We start from the raw sequence: 24514 nt of genomic DNA on the forward strand, positions 1-24514 counted from the left end.
GTGTGTATAAGTTAAATGTTTAGATAGGTCTTGGCGTATAAAAGCAGAATGTAAAACAGCATACTGTTGATAATATATTAAGCCTGACAACCCAAAACAGCTGCAACCTAACTCAAATTGCAATTCGCAGAAAAAAAAAATCAGCATTTAGTATGGCTACAATAGTATGAAAAAAAAAATAAATAATAGTATCAATACTACTAATTAATGAGAGGTAATATCATGTAGCATACAATTGCATGCCCATATAGACTGAGACTATAACAAGATCTAAGAACGACGATTCTCGTAGCCGGCAAATCTGGTTGTAGCTTGAGCTACTTGTTGTTACTAGATATCACATGGTGAGGTCAAAACAAAAAAATGATGATGTCATTAAATTGAGACAAATAAATAATATAATTGGTAGATAAATTACCCCTCTAAATATTCACTTAATAGCCGCGACTCAGTTGTTGTGAAGCCGTACATAGATTGTGGTAGTATTAAGGTCGACAAACTTGAAAGGAACCCTGCTGACTATAGTTCTGCTGTAGATATTCTTGACCTAGTTCTAAATCTGCCCTTAGCTGCTATCCGGTTTCAGCAGCTAGACTTTAGGCTGGTACTTTCAAATAAGTTTCAGATAAAACATTTGCTTGTACAAGTAAACGCTTTAACATAGTTCTAATACATTATTGGAAATTAATAATTGACGTTGTCTAAGCGTTTGAGTGAGTATCTAACTAGGTACCTGTCCTGTAATTTAACAGTTGGTATGGTAAACATTTAGGCATTACCCCACTTTCAGCTCCCGAAATGAAATGCATACTTTTTTATTGATCAAATATTTAACATATAAGCACTGCTATAGCCTAGTATCTGAGCAACATTTTTATGAGTTTTTGACCCCCGACTGACTTTCAGCTGAACGTTCTCAGATCTGAACTGTGACGTATTGTAAAAAGGGTCATCCGGTCCATGACATAACTAGGCTTACTTCGATCCCCTACAAAACCCGCGAAAAGCAGGCTCACACTGTAAATGGTTACGATGACTACCAATGCCATGTAAGTGTTGTTTTATACGTAAAAGCCAGTGCTCTTTCCACCCAATTGCGACCGCTTCCGCCATCGTATCAAGGGGGGGGGGGGAGGAAAAAAGCGAATTTTCTAAACCCCTTTGACCTTCAGCCCGCAATACTCTTACACACTGTTAGGCTGCGCTACTGACTAGGTTTCCCATTATGTATTTTTTCTAGTTATACAAAACTGAAGACGGATTTGATTCACTAATGTTAACAACGAGTTTAGGATACTAGACTCCTGGCCCCTTTGATTTGAACCTATGAGTAGAGGTCCATTGAAGACTCGATTGAGGCCTTTATTAATAATAGAGCATTCGTCTGTTGCTATAGTCGTGCTATATCAACCTTGATTTGGCCTATTGCGAATTGGTTTATTTTTTTCTGTAAAGAACGAAGCTTGATCATCTACAAGTGACACATAAATCCTAACGAGATCGTCTCCACAGTATCGGTTAATTCTTAAATAGCACATAAGTACTCGCACCTTACATTCATTATTGCTTATGTGATATTCCACGAAATACAACGAAAATCTCTAAACTCTCTCAGGAATAAAACCTACAGTATGTATTCGAAACGAGCAAATGTTTTTTGGTCTGTTGATCATCCTGTTAGTAGTGCAGGACTAGACTGACGCCAGCTATAATTGTAAGCGCCCGAATACAACTTAGGACAAGCAGCAGAACTTGAATGTAGCATACGAATAAAATGGCGCGTGATCACTTCACTCACAAAGCAACTATCTTATTTCATTCATTGCGTGGAACAATATCAGTATGCCACGTACATGCATTGGACAGAGCAGTCACCGTAGCGATTTCTTCTAAATGCAATAGACATCAGTGAGCAGTACCAGGTGACCGCTAAGTTTCCGTGTCTATTACGGTTTACGCGGACACCAAATATGCGAACGAAAATAGAAAGCACGAAGACATTTACAGCCGTCATTATGACTATTTCTACAATCGCGGCGGTTGGGCCAGCAGTTACCATCAAGGCGGCAACGATAATAGCGACGCCTGGATACTAGTGGTACTACTAGAAAAGGAAAAATCAACTGTACGAACGCCAGCGTTATACTAGCTGGACACGCAGGCATCGATACTGCTTGAGTTATCGGCACAACATGTTCGCTGGTCCGCTAAGCATCAGTCAGGTCTCTATGCACGCGTCGCTAATGGCGGTTACGACGTCGATAGCGGCACCGTTGCTGCCCATATGGAACCGCATAGGGGTAGCATCGCCGACCAACGTTCTTGCTAAGTGCTCGTCATCTGAACACCGTTGGCATCTGCAGCCGTAGCAGCAGCAGCAGCAGCAGCAGCAGCTTTCCCCGTTAACCATCATTTTAATTAAAGTTGTGCAATAAGAAACATATATGCCCATCGATAACTCACGCAAATTCAGGCTATTGATAAGAGTCGCTAATTTAACATGACCTTCGTGTCTATGGCATAGGTGTCTTTGTTTTGATCTGTGTAGGAGCGAAAAAGCGGGGACTTAAATGACAGTTCGATTGGCGCTGCTCATATAATTTAGGGACTCTTTAATAGTTGATGCTAAGAATGACGTCCCTTTGAAATTATACTTAGAGAAGTTCCTCTTTTCGTCAGAATCGTATATTAAAAATGGCTCCAATAATATGCATTCTTCGCTTTAAATTGGCTAAAAATATACAATCTGGGCTACTCCGCGGGTAAGGTCCGCATTTGGGAAAAACATTTATTTTACTTAAAACTTAACAATAGCAGAATTAGTCCCAAGTAGACAACTTCTTTTCCCTGAACTTTTAGCGTTCATTTTAGCTGTGAAAGAGACTACAAACCACAGCGTCATCCATACGGACATGAAAATATTCATTAGATGGTCACCGCACCTTTAAGCGGATTTTGATTGTTGGAATGCTAGCGGAAGAGAACTTAATATTGCGCTGCCGTAGCGCCTGCGCTGATGGAACTGCTTCTTCTGTTGACAATGACGCACCTTTTCTGAATATGGACTTTTTGTGAGTGAATCATAGAACAACAGCATTTTCTTCTGTTATTCCCACATAAGCGATACTTGCAAAAAATACTTGTATAAACACAAGTTCTGTTACCTTTAGTAACAGCTTGGACAAGGTCGAACCTGTGCTTATCCTATGCTTACTGCGTAGAAAGATACGCTGAGAAAAACGTTAATTTCCTTATCTTTTCTCCCGTTTTCGTCATCTAGGGGCTGTAGGGGCTGTTTTCCCTATAAGAAGTGATCGACAAGTGTTTTGCTTCAATGAAATACAATTTTTTTTTTTTAGAAAGTGTAAACTAGATGTAATAGCTGAACCATACTCGGAATTGCTGTAAGTTTTTTAGAATCTTGAGGCATCCTACATGTATGCATGAAAAATGCGAGCATTTGACAACTTTCTCTTACAGCACAGTCTCTTAGTTTTGAACAATTTTTTTTTTATAAAAACCGTGAGAACTACCTAAATTAGGAGCTCTAATAAAAAAATCTTTGACGGCGGCAGCACGTTTTACAGGTGATTATTATGATTCGTTGTGTCGTAATTTCTGTATAAACGCTTTGTGTTTTTATTCAGTCACAAAGCATATTTTCACAGACCTGTTGCAGGTTGCGGTCAGTGGCACATTTTGCGCCCTCTCGTTCACACCATAGCGACGCGCGTTGGGTTGTATAGTAATACTTTAACAAAAGCATTATTCTCATGTGCTGTCGTGACAAATATTCATTAAAAATGTTCAAGAAAGAAGCTTAGCAAGTATGCTCAATGTCTGTTGAAAGCCGATGTGTACATGTACCTTTGAGAAAGGTGCCTTCATATTAAATCGAATGGAAACGAATCGAAAGTGAAGCAAAGAAACTTTCTAGGGCCTTAGCGTGTTCCTTGGGATTTCAATGATAACTTCTCGGTAGCGAGACTAAATCATTCTTGTAGAACGGGTTCGAACTTTCGATTTCACGAACAACTAAAACTAGGCAAGAATAAACCAATTTCACTCCATAAATTAAAATTTGGAAAAACAAATTAACATAATAATCTATAAAAATTATGGACTATGATATAACTACGCTCAAATGTACTTAAAAAAAAAAACCTAAAACAGCAGACAAACGATATCGTATATTTTTCATATGAGGCCAGATTTCGATCAACTTCATATTGGTGCATGTAATAAGATTAGCTACTAGCTATCTAAGTCGAAAACTTAGCTCAACCGATGCGGACTCGAGTCCGTTCTACCCGCCTTGTCCCTATGATGTAAAACGATTTCGATTATTATTGTCAATACCATTATTGTTAACAACAACAGCCATTTTTAATAATAGCAATAATTGAAGTAACGATAGTAATTATTCTTTTCATACTGAGTGATTTTTGTCCGATAGAGGTGGAACAACTAAAATAGGCTACAATAATGCCTACATAAAATAAATCTGGGTCGGATGGGACGAACATGTCTCACTAACCGTTTCAGGCCTTGAAGGAGCAGAAGCTGGATGCCATTACGATACCGTTGATTACTGCTGTGTGTTTAATCCGTTGACTAAATATAAGATGTTCAGGAATGATATCCTTCGACGCCACAGAATACTTAGAAATCTTAAAAGTCTGTGCGCGAAAGAAGGTGGGCGATAAAGGCAAATAAAATAATATGCGGTCGTTTGTATTAACCCAGGTTACCTACCGGTCAAGAGCCAATATTTTTGTCCATAGGGATATCGTTATTACCATATTTCATCACGAGGCAATGAATTCGAGTCTTAAATAGCACTCATGGAATTTGATAAAAACGGTAGTACAATATATATATATATATATATATATATATATATATATATATGGCTTTTATAATTGGCTCCTTCTTGTTGTGGTCTTATGATCGATCTCAAAGCATATCATTCGCCTAAAAATTTGCCAGTGTTATGCTAAGTTATGCTGGGATACATGGCCTATACAATACGTTCTTTCCTATTTTTGTCAATGTCGTTTGTTCTTTTACTGCAAGACTAATTACACTTTTTATTTATCGGTGATAAAATGCTATGCAAGCAAGGTAGCTTACATATGTTAAACAGGATCTTTCACATGCCGATCTGTGTCATTTTGCTATCCCTCTTCCCTGTTGTCCGGTGTGAGTTAGTCGAGACGGTCTCTTCTTTGAGGAAAGGTGGCTTCGTCCTAAGCTCTCTTTTCAGGTCCCGATCATGGGACGTTTGTGTTAAGGCGCAATGCATTCATAAGAGGCGGGCGGTATTATGCCCTAACCATATATATCTTATGTTAATTTTCGAATAATGATTGAGAAAGGGTACAGCGAGTATAACAGTCTGCTTCAAGCGGCCCCAATAGTTACGTGGTGAAACGTTAAAATGTATTATCAGATTATGCCAGTCGAGTGGTAGACTGGTACAAATCCAAGGCACTGTATTAGATACATACAATGACGTTATACTTTTGACGATTTGCTTTTAGACGTGTACGAACCTTGTGTCCGTTTAAGATAACTAATTATTTTCAGTAAATCCATAAAGTTGTATTTCTATAAATACAGGGCATCTATCCTTGCCGGCTATTAGTTCTCTCTTGCTCATTTCTAAAGCTGTATGTTATTCAGCTTTGTTGAACTACATGCATGTGATTACGGTAAATAACGTTGTCGACTATAAAAAACACGACATTCAGTAAAACTGTGCTATTTGCAGAGGGCCTTTGGGGCATAATCTACGCGTTCGAGAAAAGCCCTTTTGCATGTTGAGCATGCGCATTTTTTTAGAATCTGTCTTCAACTAAAATGCTTCACTAGCTTTACGTTTTGAAGCAACAGCTTTACTCTTTTCTTCCCCTGTGTGTCTTCATAATAATATAATGTAGAACTGTATAAAATATCTATTACTGCTATCATTTTATTATCTTCCTCTGAACGTATCAAGCCTGTACGCTGTGTTTAGTGAATACTCACTAAACGATGTCTGCTTAAGGCTGGAAGGTAAAGGAAAGTAACTACAGTCTATATTATAGTCAATTTATTTTTGTGCTATAGAAAAGTCGTCTTCAGGTGAAATAAAGCGTCGGTAGTTTAACGTTTTGTAAGAAAAAAAAAACACGTTTGAAACCAAAAGATCCCTTAGAAACGCACCCCAAACCAATTTACCACCACAGACGCAACCGAGTTTATGGTGGATAAGCCCCTCCCTCTTCGTATGTAAATCTCGCGGGTCCCTATCATCAGGTAGCCCGATGCTGCTAGATTAGAACACCACGTGCACACATTTTTTGCGCAATGGTTGTGAACAATTCTATGCGTTTTCCAAACCTTTTCAGTGTAAATTATCTGTGTGTATGAAACGTAAACGTCAAAGCAAGCATTAGTGGAATATACAAATCAGCCAACTTTGACCACCGAGATAATATTTTACGCACTGGTTGGTACAAGCATGGGTAAAGTGGTAGAATAAGGGGGGCGAAAAATCGAACGTTTTGCTTCGAATATGAGATTTCTCCAAAAATATTTGCACTTCGTGTAGTAAACGTAATAGATTAGTTATTTGATTGATTCCTTGTTAAAATTTTATAGACTGGTTTTGTAACGTATCTGCGTAAGGTATCTAATATGGGACGTAATGAAAGTTTTCAGTGCAAGAAAGCTTTCTATCTAGAAGAAGATTGGCAACTACTCAAATGGCTTTTTAAGTACTTCTTTCTTAGTCGCTCGCTGATACAGAATGAATATATGTAGTGCATACATAACTTATCTTTAACAATAGGTTAGTTCCAGATTTTTGGCAGCGGACCACCTAATCTTTGCAAATATTGTGCGTGCTGACTTTGGTAACCGGACAGAGACATGTATTTGATCCTCTGTTTGTTAGCAAGCCCTCTTTTATCCCGTGTACTCTTTTAGATGATACCTTTTGGCAAGAACATGATTGCGGTACGTGTGTTAATGAAACAGTTATTGCTTACCCGCAACAAACCAAGCGAGTAATATAATGAGTCCGCGAATTCTACCATATTAATCTGACTCTTATGACATTTCGGCCAAAATCTTTCAATGTAAAAAAAGCACAAGAGAGAGCTTACGAAAAAAAAAGTTACGGTAGTTAACAACTTCCCTTCTTTATACAATAGTATTAGTTGCCTAAACTAGGCTGCCACCTTCAAAACAAAACACTTTTTATATTATGAGAATGCGCTCTTTTTAGGAACTTGCAAAATCAACATTGCTTTGGTTTTCGTCTGCCCTGCGCGAGTTTTGAGCTTAAGCCTCCCTCGGAACCGGATTTCCTGTATGTTTTAAGGACGCTCTTTTGACTTATGTGGCCAACGTTTCTAATTTGGAAACGTGGTACTGTAAAAGGCTTCTTATCTACAATAACTTTTTCTTTAAGCCAGCTTATATGTTGCCCAGTAGTCTTGGTAACCATATATTGATTTACTAACGCTTCCACATTTGACGGTGACACTTTGCTGACAGTCACAAATTAAACTTACTCCGATATAACATATAACAAATACAATTTGGAGCTTTTCTTAATCAATTCTATTCAATATATATATAGCTACGATCGAGCTAAAATTTGATATAAAAGCTGAGCACATTATTCATATTGGTAGTTGGTCGTTATCAATCAGATATATATTTCATTGTTTGAAAAGAAAAAATATCGGTTCTTGTCATGGAGAAATAAGGCCAGACTGGAATACACTAATGATCGAATCATGCGTAGACGTTCAGGGGTCGGTGCACATTGTTTGAAAAGCTAGCCTAATAGAAATTTACAAGTATATGTTTGACATTAGCTACGGTCGGCCTGATCATTCTCCATTAGAGACTATTTCCAAGCTTTTCTGTATACGTAAATCATCTGGCCGTTAGGCCGAAGCAGAGCAGATACGCCACTCATGCTGAATCTCACGAAAACAACAAAATACAATGTTAACAATCACGACTGGAGCATTCGAGATGTCATATTGTTAAAAAAAGAACACCATACTAAGGAGCATACTTACCTACGCGCAAATTTAAAATGTCAATAGGAAAATAATGTAAAGTGCAAAACACTATTAATTCCTTCTTTCATGTCAACAAGGGGTTTTCTGTAGACTTTTGTACAGAAGAAACTCATTCCAGATAAAGCGACCATAGGGCAGAGAAGGTAAACCGATTTTTTCGCACCACTTGAGGACTAATAAACATAAAGCCTTAAACCGATATAATTTGCGTAGTGATCTTAGTCACAATTTCATACGTCGCAATAGATCATGTATTTTTAGAAAAAAACAGGGCTTTATTGCAATGCTTTTGGAATTATTTATACGGGTAACGGAAAACTTGCAAATAAAACCTAGGTGCATTAGGAGCTAGTCGAACTCCATGCACGGACATGAGCACTCACTACATGCGAGTTTTTCATTGTGTTGGCTTTAGACTTGAGAAATACAGAGAGCAATGGTAGCGAAGGGCCGTTGCCCACGGTGATGCAATTTTGAGCTACGAATCGAGACCGATTCTATATAGAAGATAATGTGCACGATAACTCATCTGTGTGCAATCGATATGAAAACGTAGATTGATATACATGTAATCGATGAAAAAGGCCTTATGATCAGTATGGCCATTCCACTGGGATCAACACAATTTTCCCTTTTAGATAAAATGTCGTATGGCTCCCAATTTTGCCGTCCCATCTCTACTACTTCATTTAACTAACTTTTCTCTCTATATCTGAACTGTGATTCTCACGACGGATCATCAGATCTTCCGTAGAATTGTCGCTCTGGACTAATTATTCTCATCCAGAATGGCAAATCTGCCTTGACGTTTGCATAAATATCACCTTAATACTACTATGAGTTAACAGAAGACACCCCCGATTTATTGCAGCAACTCGTGAATCCATGACTTGTAAACTACTCGGGAAGCCTGCGCAACGGATTGCGACATTGGAAACGGCGGTGGAAGTTTATGGCTGATCGAACAAGCGCTTATTCAGGCCGATCTAGAGACATCTGCTACACCAAGCTCTATACTCGTTCGAATTATTTTTGAACGGCGCAGGGAACATCTAAAGCTCGTCAAGCATTACTACACGCGGCAAAATACTATGCCGATGTCCGTAGGCCTGACAATGAGCTGTACACATTTATGCAGGAAAAACCATTTCTATTAGAGCGCGTTAGGCTGCCTTTTGAATTCGACACGTTCCTATAAAATATCAAAAAATCATGATACTGAAATGACTTTGTGAACTATTTTACTGCAACTCTTGCGAAGGTTGCGTGCTACGTCGCATGTCTCAATGAATAGGTTTGCGGACCATCGGCGGAGTCATCCACTAGCGTGTCAAGTAGTACGAGAATCTGGGCTGTCGTCCAGGTCGTCCTTTTCAAGCCAGACACCCCAACGCAAACAGCAGTCAGATTCGACGCATAGTTGTGATGCGTAAGGATCTGTTGCCCATGCGAGGTTTCTGATGGTGCCAAGCTTGACAACGCCATACGGGTAACCTCGTTCGTACGAAACCATTGTTACACCTTGATAAAGGCGCAGATGTTCTTGGGTGCATACTTCTCTGTTGAATTACAGGGAATATAGCGCTGTTGCGGGTCACACGAGCCCTTGTAGGAGCCGCAATGAAATCGTGTCACGCTGGAAAACCAAGCGGACATGCAGGTATCCACAAGCACTTCCATATCGGCCTTGGCGTGTAAGCCAAAGTTAGAAAGTTGGTAATTTGTTGTAAAGGTTGTTGAAGTTCGAAGCCGAACGGTCGAACGACGTCTGTTGCCACTGAAACGAACCTGCAATAAGGGGCGCACGGGTGCAGGGCCGCGTATGTCTAAGCGTCGACGGGTGTCGTTTTAGTAATCGAGCAGAAGAATTCGATTTGAGCATACAGAAGAGGCTTTCAAAATAACGGAGAATGCGAACAGTTCAAGACGCTATACTGGAATACGTAAGTAGGTGGCGTGGCCGGGCCTTACGGCGCTCGTACTACGCAAGGAATCACTGTTGCTGTTGCTATGTTACTATGAGCTATCCTCCGAATAAACCGCATTTATGCTGCTACGAGCCCGTCGTCACTGCAGTATAAATAAAAGCCGTAGAAAATCTTATCGTCGACTTCATGAAGAAATAATGAGCAGACAATGCCGGCAAAAAACTATAATGCCGGTGGGAAACAACTATAATGCTGACGTTTCAATGTCGGAATAGAGAAATAATGGACGTACAACCTTAAAAGAAAACGTGTGCTTTTAGCATCCTGGACGATCTGACCCCTTGTCTCGTACGAACATTGCCTGTGATCGATGATCATTTTCCTTGGGCGGCTGCGCGTTGCTATACCACTAAGAATGGACAAATACGCCTATATAAATTCTAGATGTTAAGAAAGATTAAACATAATAGAGTGCGTGGAAGATTTCTAATACAGAGAAGTGCGCGTTTGAGGTGTGTATTTGGGATTCATGTCTGTCGTAAGCCTCTACTCTATTATAGCTACGCAGCGGTGTGCCCTCAGCGATTATTACATTCTCATTCTCTACATCTTTCTGACGCAGAGTATTGGATGCAATTCACCACATTAATTTCTATCAAAGGAATATAACGGGTATCTTTTTTGATAAGTCGTCCGCGTTTTGCAAACGGCGTATTTAATTGTTGGCAGTCTAATACGCCGGATAGTGTCTGGCATATTAAGCAATCAAAGTTTTTTAAATTAAGTAAATGCAAAGATTGTCTATATTTGCATTTACGTAAGGACAAGCAGTAGAATCTGCATTTAGTGCACACATCTACACGGATGGTCAACACCGACAGCCGGCTGCGTTGACGTTCTAACTCCGTCTTAATTTACCAGTAAAGATCAATATGACCGTCTGCAAGACCGGTTCACAAACTTAGACGTTATCACCAGCTATTATTACGCTTTCGGTTGCGCAACTCGATCATTTCACCAGCGAACTTTACGCCATCGAAAGCTTACGTTTAATTATAAAAACTTCTTAGGGATGGGTCATTTCGACCAGAAGTGTCCATAGTGTTAAATGTATATAAAACTTACGTTGATATGATTTGAATGAACAATGATGCGATACAGGTGCTATTTTGTCTTTCATTATGATTCAACAGCGTTACAATAGACAACAGAAGAGTACGCTGATAAGTGCCGCACCTCAAGCGTGTTTATCAGAAACTAATTATACTCGTTTCTTTCAATGTGCTTCATAGCCACCAGAAAGATAACTGCACATACGATGCAACCTCTTTGTTTCGATCATTGTTATTATGCACATCCACGTCATCATAAATCTATTTTTACGCTACTACCCAATTTACTGCGTCCATAGCTCGCTCACGGTTGGCCATTGTAGTCTACTATATTTTGTTTAATTGATAGTGAAACCTGTTATATAAGCTGAAACGGCTTTACTTTTTTCGGGACACCCTGCATATATAAATATAGATGCTGCTCATCAAGAAAAGATGCATGTACGTACATCCGACGTAGAGCACCAGTCTCCGTCACTGGTACTCCTGTAGCAGCAATTGTTCACAGGCAACAAACAACAACAACAACAACACAGTCATTAATTGATTCGTTGTTGCTGAGTTTCACTGAATACGGACAATAGTATCAGTACGAGACACAGGATTCTCAGACTCTCGAATCGAGTTGCTGATAGGCAACATGGTACCATTCCGTGTCTTTTTTTCTTTTTTTTTTTATCAATAACTATAATAGAGCGATTAATATGCACGTAATCGATTTTCACAGACGTACTAGATGCCCGATAACGTGACAGCCGTTTTGATCGTCCCCACCTGCGTTTTCCTTTCATGTTCACGTTCATAGTTGAGCATTGGATTTACTTGCTTAGCTCGTACAAGTTTATCTTTCCTTTAAGAACTCTGAGGAAACTGACGGCGGTGCGTTTTGGGATTGCGTCCAGCGTTTGCGCCAGCTGGAATAAAAGGAAGTCATCTCGAGTAATCGCCCTTTACCAGTGCAAATAGATAACTTTTATTGTCAGTAGCTTACTACTGGTATACTGACATTGCGATGTGTGTTTTTGCTTTGAGAACAAAACTGCATGACTAGTAACTTCATAATAAATGCTGCTTCTATATAATTCGCAAAGTGACCTTAATAAATATTGCCTACAGAGGAAAATAGAGCTAAATGTGTTGAATTTAGAAAAACATTGTTAACATGGCTGTGTACATTATAAAGTCTCGTCATTCCTGGAAGTGCGATTTGATCCAAGGAAGCCCTTGGACTCTATCTCTCGTAGAAAGGAAGGAACTTACTTTATATCCATCGATAAGTTGTTCTTCCGTTCCTAGCATTCTCTGATCTCTAGTTGATTCCATTGTTCCTTCCGCCATCATCGTTGCCCCCCATTCCCTCCATCGATGTGCGCGTCCTCTAAGTGCCATCATGTTCGTCAGCCGATCCTTATCTGTACTTCAAGAAGAAACACCTTAACACCACCATTTCGTTATTATTACTCTGCCGATTGAAATCTTCCTCTAGCCTCGAATCGTTTTTCCTCAACTGTGCTGTATTTAGATATTCACTGTTGATAATACAACGCAGACAGCTACGGCAATCCCCTTTTTCCTCTGTCGAAGAGAACAATCTTGTGGTCATAATACAACCGCAGCAGTATCGACGTCAACGGAAACAGCTGTAATGTCAGCTTGCGGACCCATGCGGTGCCTGTGGTGGCCACGCACCATTACCAGCGTCAACATCACGGTCCCACTATTACCGGCAAAAAGATCATTGGCATTATCAACGACAACGACACCTCGTTGCGGCTGCTGCAGTAATAGTAGCAGTACCACGAACGTCTTAAAGTCGATTTTGACGTTGACACCTACGTTCATCCTCGGAAACGACAGCGTCAGTTTGTTTTCATTGCTCCTTTAGCCACGACGGCTTGTCCTACTGTTACATGTTGCTCTTATTGTCAAGTGTTGTTGTTGACGCTGCGGCAAGGACGTCTACATAGGTTTAAGGACAAAGGCGACAGAAAAGCAGGCCAGATTCGAACGGAAGGACAGGTGACGGTAGGTGATATCGAAACCATGTATGACATGCTATTTGTTGCTAAACGGAACACCAAGATGATAATCAAAGAAGATACATTAGAAGTTCCGAAAAATAGATATATAACGATAGCTCTTTCTAGCTTGAAACCAAGTGTGTATCCTTTGATTTAGCAACTTTATCATCCCAATTAGCTAATGAATACGTTATCTGGGTGGAAGATGCGCGACGAGAAGCAATACAAACAAAAACTTATTTTTTACAATAAAAATATCGTTATAATAAAAATAATGTAAAAGGACATTCATCGCAAATTATAGAATTAGATAAACTTCGTCTCAAAATTAACCCTTGTAACAATGTCAATACGATCGATTAGATATATCGTAATTTTCATTTGTATTGTAAAATTGAACCTGAAGTACCACTATGATATTACCCGCTTTAACTCAATGGCTAACAACAGTGATTAAGGTGATCTCATCTGTAAATTGTTAAAATTATATTATATATTACAGTCGTTCTGAAGAGTCGTAGTAACAGTTGAGTTTACCTTACGACCATTCTATGTATTATAGTCGAATATATAATATATTCAGAAAGCATTCATCCCATTTATTGACGCAGTTTCTAAAAGTTACTTAATTTTCAAGCGAATTTACACATTGTAAAACCCCCCCAGGTGACCCAATCAGTGTCAGTTGAAAGTGCCAAGTTAATTTGTACAGCTGGGCAAGTTTCCGTGCGCGCGAAACGCCCTAAATCAAAAGTAACAGCATTTCACGATGGAATAGACCACGCATTTGGCTAACTAATACTAAATCAGCCATCAGAAATATGCTGACGATAGAAACAATGATAACAACAAGAGGCTGGCCTACTGCATCGTACGACAGCATTTTAAATAGTACTCGTCTTTACGTTGGGTCAATGAGCTGACCCGGGCAGTCTTCAGCAGATAACGATGGCAAAAAAATTACTAAGTGCGAGCGCATCAACTAACGAGCAAAATCAACTAAAAAAAAGAGCGGACAACAACCGTCGACATACCTCGTCTGCAAACAACAACGATGGCTAGGCGAGTAGAATGTAAAGGGAAGAAAAAGCTGGCATAACAAAAACTCCATAACCAGATGAAAACACAGTACAATAGAATTGAGTGGAATTATACGAGGCGAAGCCGACGAAATGAACAAATCGTGGTGGTATGATATCTTTCCGGGGCATTTGTCCTAGACCCGGCCCCAGTTCTGAAGAACATCTACTTTCGAGACGTTATAGACAAGACCCCTTGAGGGGAAATGTGAAAATCGAGTCGATGTTGCATTTGCCACTTTGTTTTTTCGCGCAAAGTGAATGCGTTCGTGATCGCGTTTTTTTTTTTTTTTTTTTATCCTTTAACGGTCCTGATCCATTAAGAAGCAAAACGCTCAGCCTCCTTTTCGGCCCAGTTGCTGGGCCTCCACCAGCTTCGTTTGAGGTATCAGTCACACCGCAGCAGCGATCAACCTACTGCTAAACAAACGCGTTAACAACGACGACGGCGCCAATATCGTTTCGCACTGTTCTCGTTTCGTGTAAGAGAACATGCGCCTGTCTACGTGTCATCTTTAGCTGGACGATTTCATTGGTTCGTACAGATGCGTTAGAACACAGCCTTTAGGTCGTGATCGCATGCTGTTTACAAACAACAATTGAAGAAAAGCGAGGCAACAGCAGTAGCACTATAAGATAAACGTGGGATGTTAGAAGGATATTGATCTTCGTAGTAAATAAAGCAACGCGACAAAGCCATCTGGATAGTGCGAAATAAAGAAAAGTATGCTATACTGTAGGATGAGGTGACGCGATTCAACCGAAATGGATAAAATATCCTCATCTGTAATAATGGGTAGACTAACTTCTAAGGTTCTACCTTTAGATTTGTTGCATACGCCTCACTGGACGTAAGCATATGGCTACTGTTTTAAGTTGTTTTATTCTTTAGCATTTATCCATATCATCGTCCTAATAATCCACCCATGCGCATCCATTGTTGATATTATTTATTTCATCGATATCATGTATTGTCTACTAATCAACGAATATACTTTTTCATATTTATATATAATACTTTTTGGAACTGCTAAAGCATTTTTTATTAACGCAATCTCTTTCCTGTTTAAAAATGAAGGTATTAAATCGAAACTTACAAATGCGCAAATACTTATATATACTAAAGGAAATTAAAAAAATAAAGCTTTACGATCCAGTTACTGGATTATTTTAGAAGTCGAGCAGCAAATACCTTTCTTTATTGACTTCTTATGGAAGATAACATCAATTAATATTAATTGGTTATATATTATATTATAGAAGAATATTCAGTGCCTCGAAAATAGCGGAAAGTGCTCTGTCATGTGGGTTACGGGTTGCGGCTAGCAGAACGGGTAGCGAAGACACCCTTGGGGCATCAGAGGATGTAAATAACGTACAAATAATCGACTTTTGCTCTCCTTCAAAGACCTTCCAGCGGAAATCTGCATTAAACAGTTGACTGAAGTTCAGGTCACATCGTCCTCTTTTGTTACGAACCAGTACGCGAAGAAAATTAAAAAAAATAATCGTTATTCTTCTTGTTCTACATATTAGCGCAGTCCTTTAATGTCTCGTTGATGAGCCCGGAAATGAAAATTCAATTCCAACTTGACAGCTGACTAGGAAAAAATAAAAGCTTTGTCAAACTTCGTTGAAGTTTGACGAGAGATAATGCCACATAGGGAAATCAATTTATATAGTTCTTCCATGCTACTTGACATGAACGCACGGAAATTTTGCACGCACGATATAGACTTGATAACCCATCTTTCCGTTGCCGACAATGGTCGAAATTCTGATCCGATATGAGGACAGAATAACTGCAACTCGTAATAGACTACTGTGGTATAAACGGAGTATTTAAAAGGGTCTATTTGACATTGGTTTTATGATATAATACGACAGAATATATAAAGCAATATTTTTCAAATGACTTAAAAAGTTCCACCTTTTCAATTCCAATTATCCAGTTTGGATCTAAATTCAAATTGGTTGCCACTTTGAAACTTATACCTATACAATTGTACATAAAGCATGCTATGCTATACGGTATCATTGTCGGCTATAAATAGCTAGTTTAAATTCTTGGCTCACCCTATATGAAATGAAGCAAGCTCTATATCTATATGTATATACTTTTGGGTACCGCCTGAAAATCTTCAACCGCAAAACCGTAAGGGTTTTTCACGTATATTTCCGTTTTCCCGTACTTTTGTTAAAAGATAGGTTGTTCATTTACTAGAAGAAATTCTCCATATGAGTTTTCCAGACGCGTGACGAATCTAACTAACTCGTCATCAATCGTTTAAATGCTGATCAGTATCGATAAATAGCCATCAATACTGGTGATATTTTTTCGTATTTTTACTATTAAGTTTGACCTATTCGCCGATTGTATTGATCATTGCGTGGTATTAAAGTAAACAAACAAATGTACAAACATTTATACAGTATTTTCATAGCGATTTGCTAGACCAATTGATTGCTTATTGTTCAGGCGGCCCTATTTTTGTCTACTGAGAAAGATAATGATAATAAGATCCAGTTTGAACAGCAAATTGACGCAGAGACCGCCGTTGCTTGATAGACGTGAAGACATTTTCTATAAACTTCAGTCACACCTTTACAAGATAAGAGACGTCCTTAGTTGACTGATACGCGGTTGCCGAAGCAACGCGCTATTCATTCATTGCCAATGATAAAGAAAGTAATAAATAAAATGTTGGACAGATGGCAGGAGGTTTGTAGGCTAAAAGGTGAATCAAGGCTGACGTTAGGATGTGCCCGTAGGCCATACTAATCGAAGAGAAAGCCAAGCACCAAATACAGGACCTGTAAGCAGAACCATATTAAAAAAAGGGCAGAATTTGAATGGGCACGGGCTTGAGGCAGCTGTTCGGGTCAGTCCGAGACAACTGGACTAGATCATTGATCCCAGGCATAAAAATTTGGTCTAATAGGCTTTACGTGTAGGCACTACACCACGTAAATGTTAAACAGATATAGTCAGTTCTCGACATATACAGTAGAGATAGACGAAATCGTAGTGGACATCGTCATAGAAAGGTGGACGGACCGGAGCATGTAATACTAAGCTGTCATGTTTTCGTTTCCGCTAGAAGTAAGACTGAACACGCACAGTTGAGCAGTCTTATGTCAGTAAGAAATCTAGTTAAGAAAAAGCTACTAACACAAAGGTATTGACAATAGGAGTTAGGGTGTCTAGAGAACATTATGAAATAAGGGAAGATCTAAAAAGAGCAAGAACACGGCATTTTTTTTTAACAGAGCAATATGATTGAAGCAAGAGAAAGAGCGAGAGAGAGAGAGAGAGGGGAGAGAGAGAGAGAGAGAGAGAGAGAGAGAGAGAGAGAGAGAGAGAGAGAGAGAGAGAGAGAAAAGTAACGAAAAGGGGGAAAGCTTTATTTCAAACTAAAAATCAGGAAGCGGAGAAGGGACGCAGCATTTTTTAGTAACTACTAGGTTAATCTAAAATGAAAAGCTTCTTTAACCTTGCGTTGTTTACACATATCAATTATCATTCCGCTTAACATACAAGCTTCAACAACTATCAGAGCGACAACTTTAAACTCAAGAAGCTTGCAAGCCATCGCTCTGTAAGTTGTGCTGTCTCATACTGCAGTTTGGCCAGTTTGATCAAAGATGATGCATCCACGCCAGCTAATGGACAACGCCTGCCATTTCTTAGAAGTGTTTCATGTATTGGAGAAATTTTGTTGGATACAAAGTCGAAGAATCACAGGAAAAAAATGGCGACGTACAGTCTGCTTAAGAAGTACCATTATGAAGACTACCAGAGTAACGTGAAAAGTTAGTAGTCCAAACGAACGTAACGTTTTATTAGTAGCTGGCCAATGAATGAAAGATAAGAGAGATCTGTCGCATGGCGAAGCTGTTCGTTGTTGTTGTTTACAGCGATGATGACCGAGCGTCGGAAGTGGGGAAAAAGTGTCGCCAATTGGACGGACGCGACGTCCTACAGAGAAAAACGACCGAGCGTCAAAGCTAAAATTGTGATGAAAAAAAGAGGGCAGGTACTTATGTAGCTGCAGATGGTGGGTCAGTGCACATACCTAAGGGTGCGAGAAAATGTTCAGGCAGCGACTTGGGCTTGAAGTTACTTATAACATGGGAGAGAAAGATGGCGTAGATCGTTCCTGACCGTTATAATACGAAATCTATAACTAATGACACTCGAAAAGAGTCGGGTTTCATCACATTATATATGTAGAGGGCTAGGGGTGACCAGACGTGCAGGCTTATAATAGAGAAAACGAACGAATGCGTATTCACTAGATAATAGACTATTATAATCAATGGCGCTGCCGCCATCCAGTTGAAGTGGTAAATACGCAGTGCCGTAACTTGCGCGGCCTCATGGATTACGTCGTTGCGATTAGACGTCGGGTGGTTAAAACCGACATCAATGATTATTGAGTCTCTATGAAGTTGGAATATCAGCTCAGAAATTTTGCGACTGAGATTTCGTCATTCGTTAGGAGAGAAGAGTAACGCCAAGGCATTAGGCAAAAGCCTCCTAGAAGGGAAAAGAGATACGTGTTTACGTCGAAGATTATTCTTCCATTTTAAATGTTCTCTGAAGTGCCGTCTATCCAAGCATAATGGAGCTAATTATCGGTGGTAAACTGCGGATCACTTACGGACCTGACCTAACAAGTCAGATATCTAATAGAAGCTATTGGTCCAACGTAGTCCTATGAAGAGTCGACCCACGTCTAAGTCTCCGACGATAATTGGTCAATTTGGTAGATTTCAATGTACTTGCTTCAAACATTTATACATAGAATATGACCGCGCCCATTTTTATTTTGGGCCAATATTTCCTTTAGAGGAAGGCGCCTAGTGTTGACGTTTGATTTACTAACAGAAACCGCTACCACTGCCTTGTACTTTTTTTTAATTTACATAGATTGTTGTTTATTTTTTGATAATTACTGGATATAGATACTAGCGCGTCCGTCTCTTGAAAACAATGGGTTACTCAGCTAAACATGTTTAATAACAAAAATCACCTTAAATAAAATTTTAGCATTGCTTTTGCCAACATTCTTTTGAAACAACTGAATGTAAAGACGTAAATTTCTATCGTGTGAGCCATTATAAGACTTCCCATATTCGGTGACTATTGTGCGGGAAACGCAACCGGTGAGCGTTCTCTGTCAGCCGGCAGCGAGCCATCGAGCACTTCATCAATCCTGACTAAACGACATCTACCAGGAAAAAATAGAATTAAAGACACGTCCGTCAAAGTGGACCGAAGCGTTAAAACGTAAAACAGCAGAATTCTCTTTTGTCAAATGGCCAGCGAAATGATATCAGCCCCAAAGCGCCCTACAATTTGTCCTAAGTAATACTACGAGATTGTCATTCCAAGTCCTGTGATTGTCTTCGTTGCGCGTATAACCATTGTCGTCGCTCGTTTCCAAGCAACGACCTACTTCACTGAATCAATTTCACCTCGGAATGAATCTCTGCGTCGCTTCAAAATGAATTGATTTACAAAACAGCTTTTTTGGAGGCTAGAAGCGATCGGCTCAGGTTTATTTGTAAACGATGTCAAAATATCAAATCCATAGCACACTTGCGTTTCATAGAGAATCATTAACCATATTGCCTCGATAGCCTTCTCTAATGTGTTTAGTTGTTCGAAAATAGATTTAATGACTTTCTTTAAACAGGTCGTTTTCACCATATCGGTTATGCGTTAAGCCAAGCTTACATTCAAAAAAGAAAACTCGGATCGGCCGCCATATATATGTACATATATATAAACTCTCATTTCAGATACTCGTGATAATATGAGCGTTTCTGAAGTTTGTAGCAAAAATGTCTAAAGTGAAGATTCGGCGAATGTTTAGAGGCGTAAATTGTGCCATCTGAACGAGTACAGTAAATTGAAGACCCAACAAAATTAAGCGCCACCTATTAAGATACACCTATATAAATGCAATATTTTTTCTATCAATTCAATCAGTTTTACAGAGGACGGCTCGGATGTGTGCCGTATTCATTGGTTGCTATTCTTTACTATTGATGCGACGGGTAACGACTATAGGCTAGTAGTAATGCCTGCATTTCGCCCTCAGATACGTGTGTGAACCATTGAGAGGTAGGTTCGCTTCATAATTAACGTTCGTCAAGAACAACGATGACAGCAGGCCGATGCAGCTGGAACAATTTGCGACAGTCCTTGGCCGCGTCAGCATCGGCTATCTGCCAATACGTACGACAAAATGCCTTCATTAAAACGAAGCACGCAAAACTGAGGTTTGTATACAGCAGAAATTACGTTCGAAGTCGCACAAATTAAGGAATATTCTATCCATGGTTTCCGTCGTAAAACAGTTTGGTTCCGCGGAAAGCACATGTTCGGGCGTTAGAAGTCATGATAATTTTTCTATTATATTTTTTTTTCTTTTTGTAAAGACCGTTTTCTTCAACCTTTATTGCTTTCTTGGTGAATTGTTTATGAAATATTTGTTCCATATTTCACGCGCCAAGAACTAATATGCTGACTAACTATATTCAACCTTAGCGAGTGTCTTTTTCTACTTGTTGAAAACCATTGTTTTCTGTCATCATTATTATTATTGCTACTTTTGAAATGCTTTAAATGAAATCTGGCTAAATTAAATGTTTTACGCATTGAATCCCTATCACCCCTTCATGAGCACGTTGACAACCTATGGCATTGATTTAATTGCCAATTATTAAATCCAGAAAAAAATATACGTTTCGATTTGTAGGCCCGCTATGATCGTTAGTAATTGGTACATCTCGTTACTTTAATGTGAAAACAATATTTGTATAAACACACATTTTTCCGTTTATAAAAGTTTAATCAATGCAGTTAAGAGCCAAACGTGGACAAACTTTTTTCGTGCTGGGAGGCAGCCGTTGAATGGAATGCCTAACGGCGATACCGGACGTAAAAGTCGAAACAGAGGGCCAAACGTATAGACGAAGCAAATGGTTTCAGGAATTGCAAATAGTGACTGCATTCTACCGCTAAAGAGATACTACTTACTCAACAAGTAATGTAAGTTTACTTGTGGTGAGATGCTTTTTTTCGACGTTTTACTTAGTTTACGTCACACATAAGTTACCTCGTTTCGATCTCTGGCCAAACAAGAAGAGCTTGCAATAATCATTGAAAACTGTTTACTCTAATTTTATAATGCATACTATTTTATAATGACTATAAATCAAAGTGTACGTTTCGATAACCGCCGAGTGCTGTGGTTAGAATAATTGTTCATCATAACAGTAATAATTATAATTATCGTTTTTTTTTTTTAGATCGACATTATTAGATGAAGACCTTTCAGTACCATGTCACTCAGCCCGTTTTCATTTTTTTTTTTTATAAACCAAATCAATTGCGTGCGCGCTTGTTCACACTGCAATTGAAACATCCAACATAGTAGAAAAGCCCCATCAAATATATGCTGCGCCCAGACCAACACACAACAGATAAAAACAACAATCAGCTAACAAGTCTAGCGACGAAGGCAAGAGTAATTCCATATACATCCAATACACGCACACACATAACTTCTGTTTGTCAATAGTAGCAATATCAACAATAAATATAATAACTTACTATGTAACCGCCCAGTTGTTCCTTTGGTGACAAAAAAAAGTCAGTTCTTGATGGTATATGATCATATTGTGATCAAAAACTCAAAGTACTCCATAACCGATATAGTGAAGGAAAGTACACACATTAAGTCGTAAACGGCTCAATATAAGCATGCACATCAGTTAAGTAAAATCGACTTTCAATACAAAACGATGACGGTGATATTACGTGGAACAATTCGCTGAATGGCAGGAGGCGAGAACGCGAAAAAAAAAAAAAATAGGACAACGAATGTCCTAAAATCATCATCTGATACTTGAAAGTATACAGAACGGACATCATGAAGATGAGACGAGCATGACATAAATAGGAATACAGCAGTTCTGGCTAGCATTCACTTGCGGATCTCTGTTTGTTTGTACTGTTTACGGTTATAAGTCATATATATATATAGATATATATACGAGGTACTGCACTCTTCTGTTGCCTCCTGTCCATCTTGCCTCTAAGAGAATCAAGTAAAATAGCAACACTAATAGCTACAATGGTAATGCTAATAACAATCAAGCGTTGTAACGGGTAGATGTGACGCCAGCAAGCACAACAGATTCTCTGACAATCACTTCCACCATCAGTGGCCTACAGCATCGATCGCCGCTTCTATTTGACTCCAGTGAAACATCAGAAACGCTTACTTCTAGTCGCATATGACGAGCACGAGGAAAAAGACCACGGTAACAGCGGCGATGATGATGATGGTGATGATGATTACTATGATGGTGACAGTGAAGGATAATAAAAAAGAGAAACGAAGTAAGTGAGGTTTGTAATCTAAGTTGTGCCACCAGTTTTCCTGCTGTCGGTGCACCAACCAGCCGCGACCATTTAACAATAGCGACAGCTAGCGGTCGCCGCCGGCATTAATATCATGTCACCGGTGTCACATAGCAGCCATTTTTTTCATCATATTTACACACATGTGGTAATGTAACGTTTGACGTTACGTCGGAGTTGTTGATACAACCAACATAGCATCGTTTGGATAAACCCTACAGAGACATTGGTGTCTTGTTTTGTTCGTCTTTGTCGTGCTCCATGTGCTACCAAATGTCCGTGGGGTAAAAGTGGTTGACAATAGTATGTTTGTTTGACCAGATTGTTCCTTAGGACGCTGTTGGCGAATAAATATCTTGTCAGCTATGAGGGCATGTTTCTATCCTCTGTAGTGCGTGCTAGATCACGTTCATTGAATAGTATCACACAGCTTTGTTACAGCAGCTAACCGAAGCAAAAAAAACAATTGACAGTAGTAAGAGAGTTCTTACAAATGTCCTCGTCTGTTGTCAGCAGCTATGAGTTCTCTGTTTTCTCATTTCATGTGGTGTTTCTCTAGTGCTAAAAGTATCATTGAACTTTTTATGCGATACCGGCAGCAAAAAAGCGTAGCCATGAAAGCTTCTGTGACACCTGCGCATAGGCATTAATTATACCTGTACAACCGTTCTGCAGTAGTGCCCTGGTGGCGGCGACATCTCGATGATGCACAAGGTTGGATTAAAAGTCGCTGCTGTTGGACGAGAGTACAATGTACCTCCATTAATCACTTGGCAAAAAGATTACAGTAATGAAACCATAAGAAAAAAAAGCGGTGTTGGAAATCTTCCGCAAACACAACAAAATCTTAGGACTACAAGCTTCTTTAATCGCTAGCGATGACTTTATCTGTTAAGTACCCTTATTCTTCACCAGTGACCTTTCGTTGCGACACATGCAGCTACGATCACAGAACGTCTTATCAGATTCAATATAAATCTAATGAAATTGCATCCATCCATTAATTGCGACACGCTGACCAATGCATACACATCGGTTAGGGTAACCATAACGCCTTGTTACCCTATGGTGAATTTCCGTTGCCAAATGAACCGTGCACGAATCTACATATTGCTCCCGATTCAGGATGCGCCATGATCTCCATGCATGTGTATCGGCTGGGCTTTGAGATACTGGACACTTATAAACTGTACTACTATTGGGTTATGTTATACGGGGTCAAAGGTTAGGTAGATGCTATTCGACTGCACTTTTTAGTGCGGTGCCTTAGTGTCCAGTACTATATAGATCGAATACCTTCTTTCGCAACGTGATAAAGACGACACAACAATGTTTCACGCTAAAAATAAGGCTTGGAAAACACGTAAATTTTGCCAGCGTCCATCCGCCCACCATCGTCGTTTCCATGAATGTATTTGCCTTAAATATTCAATCGGTAGGGTGGAGTGACATTCGTTCACCATGTAATAATATCAATCATTGCTTCGTTAATAGGTTAAGCGTTCTTCTTCGCCCTGCCATTAAGTGCATTCGATACTTCGTACGCTTTCGAGCTGCCGTAGGGTTGACAATAGTGAATTGGTCGCCGTATTTTTACTACAACAACAAGTTGGCCGCTACAGTTCCTGCAGGGGACATGTACATCGATGCAGGGATATGATCTATTGTGAGTAGAGGATTGTAATATGTAAGCTTGCTTTAATTGTGGTGCTGCTGCTGCTGCTGCTCTTAGTGAGAAGTAGCTGGTCGCAGTCCCGAGATAGAACGGACATGATAGAATAGTAGCTCAGCTGCTAGATTCGATCTTCCCTTAACGAAAACAGTAACGGAATGAGAGGCGCTATTCCGCC

The 24514-nt window shown here is 39.5% G+C and overlaps 1 protein-coding gene and 1 long non-coding RNA gene across 6 annotated transcripts in view; one reads left to right on the forward strand and one right to left on the reverse strand.

The window, feature by feature from the left end:
- The window catches only part of LOC111248046 (oxysterol-binding protein-related protein 1-like), a 114018-nt gene that overhangs the window by 7049 nt on the left and 82455 nt on the right, over window positions 1-24514 (forward strand). The window lies entirely within an intron of this gene.
- The window catches only part of LOC147757195 (uncharacterized), a 59655-nt gene continuing 47040 nt past the window's right edge, over window positions 11900-24514 (reverse strand). For 3 of the 4 annotated variants that reach the window (XR_015322977.1, XR_015322975.1, XR_015322976.1), the window contains 2 exons: window positions 12385-12557; window positions 11900-12038 (listed from right to left, as the gene is read on the reverse strand). This is a non-coding gene — a long non-coding RNA (uncharacterized LOC147757195). The remainder of the gene's footprint in view (window positions 12039-12384; window positions 12558-24514) is intronic. The other variant, XR_015322978.1, reaches the window with a different exon arrangement.

Source organism: Varroa destructor, unplaced genomic scaffold (assembly GCF_002443255.2).
Source record: "Varroa destructor unplaced genomic scaffold, Vdes_3.0 BEIS01000003.1, whole genome shotgun sequence".
In the NCBI taxonomy this organism is placed as follows: domain Eukaryota; kingdom Metazoa; phylum Arthropoda; class Arachnida; order Mesostigmata; family Varroidae; genus Varroa; species Varroa destructor.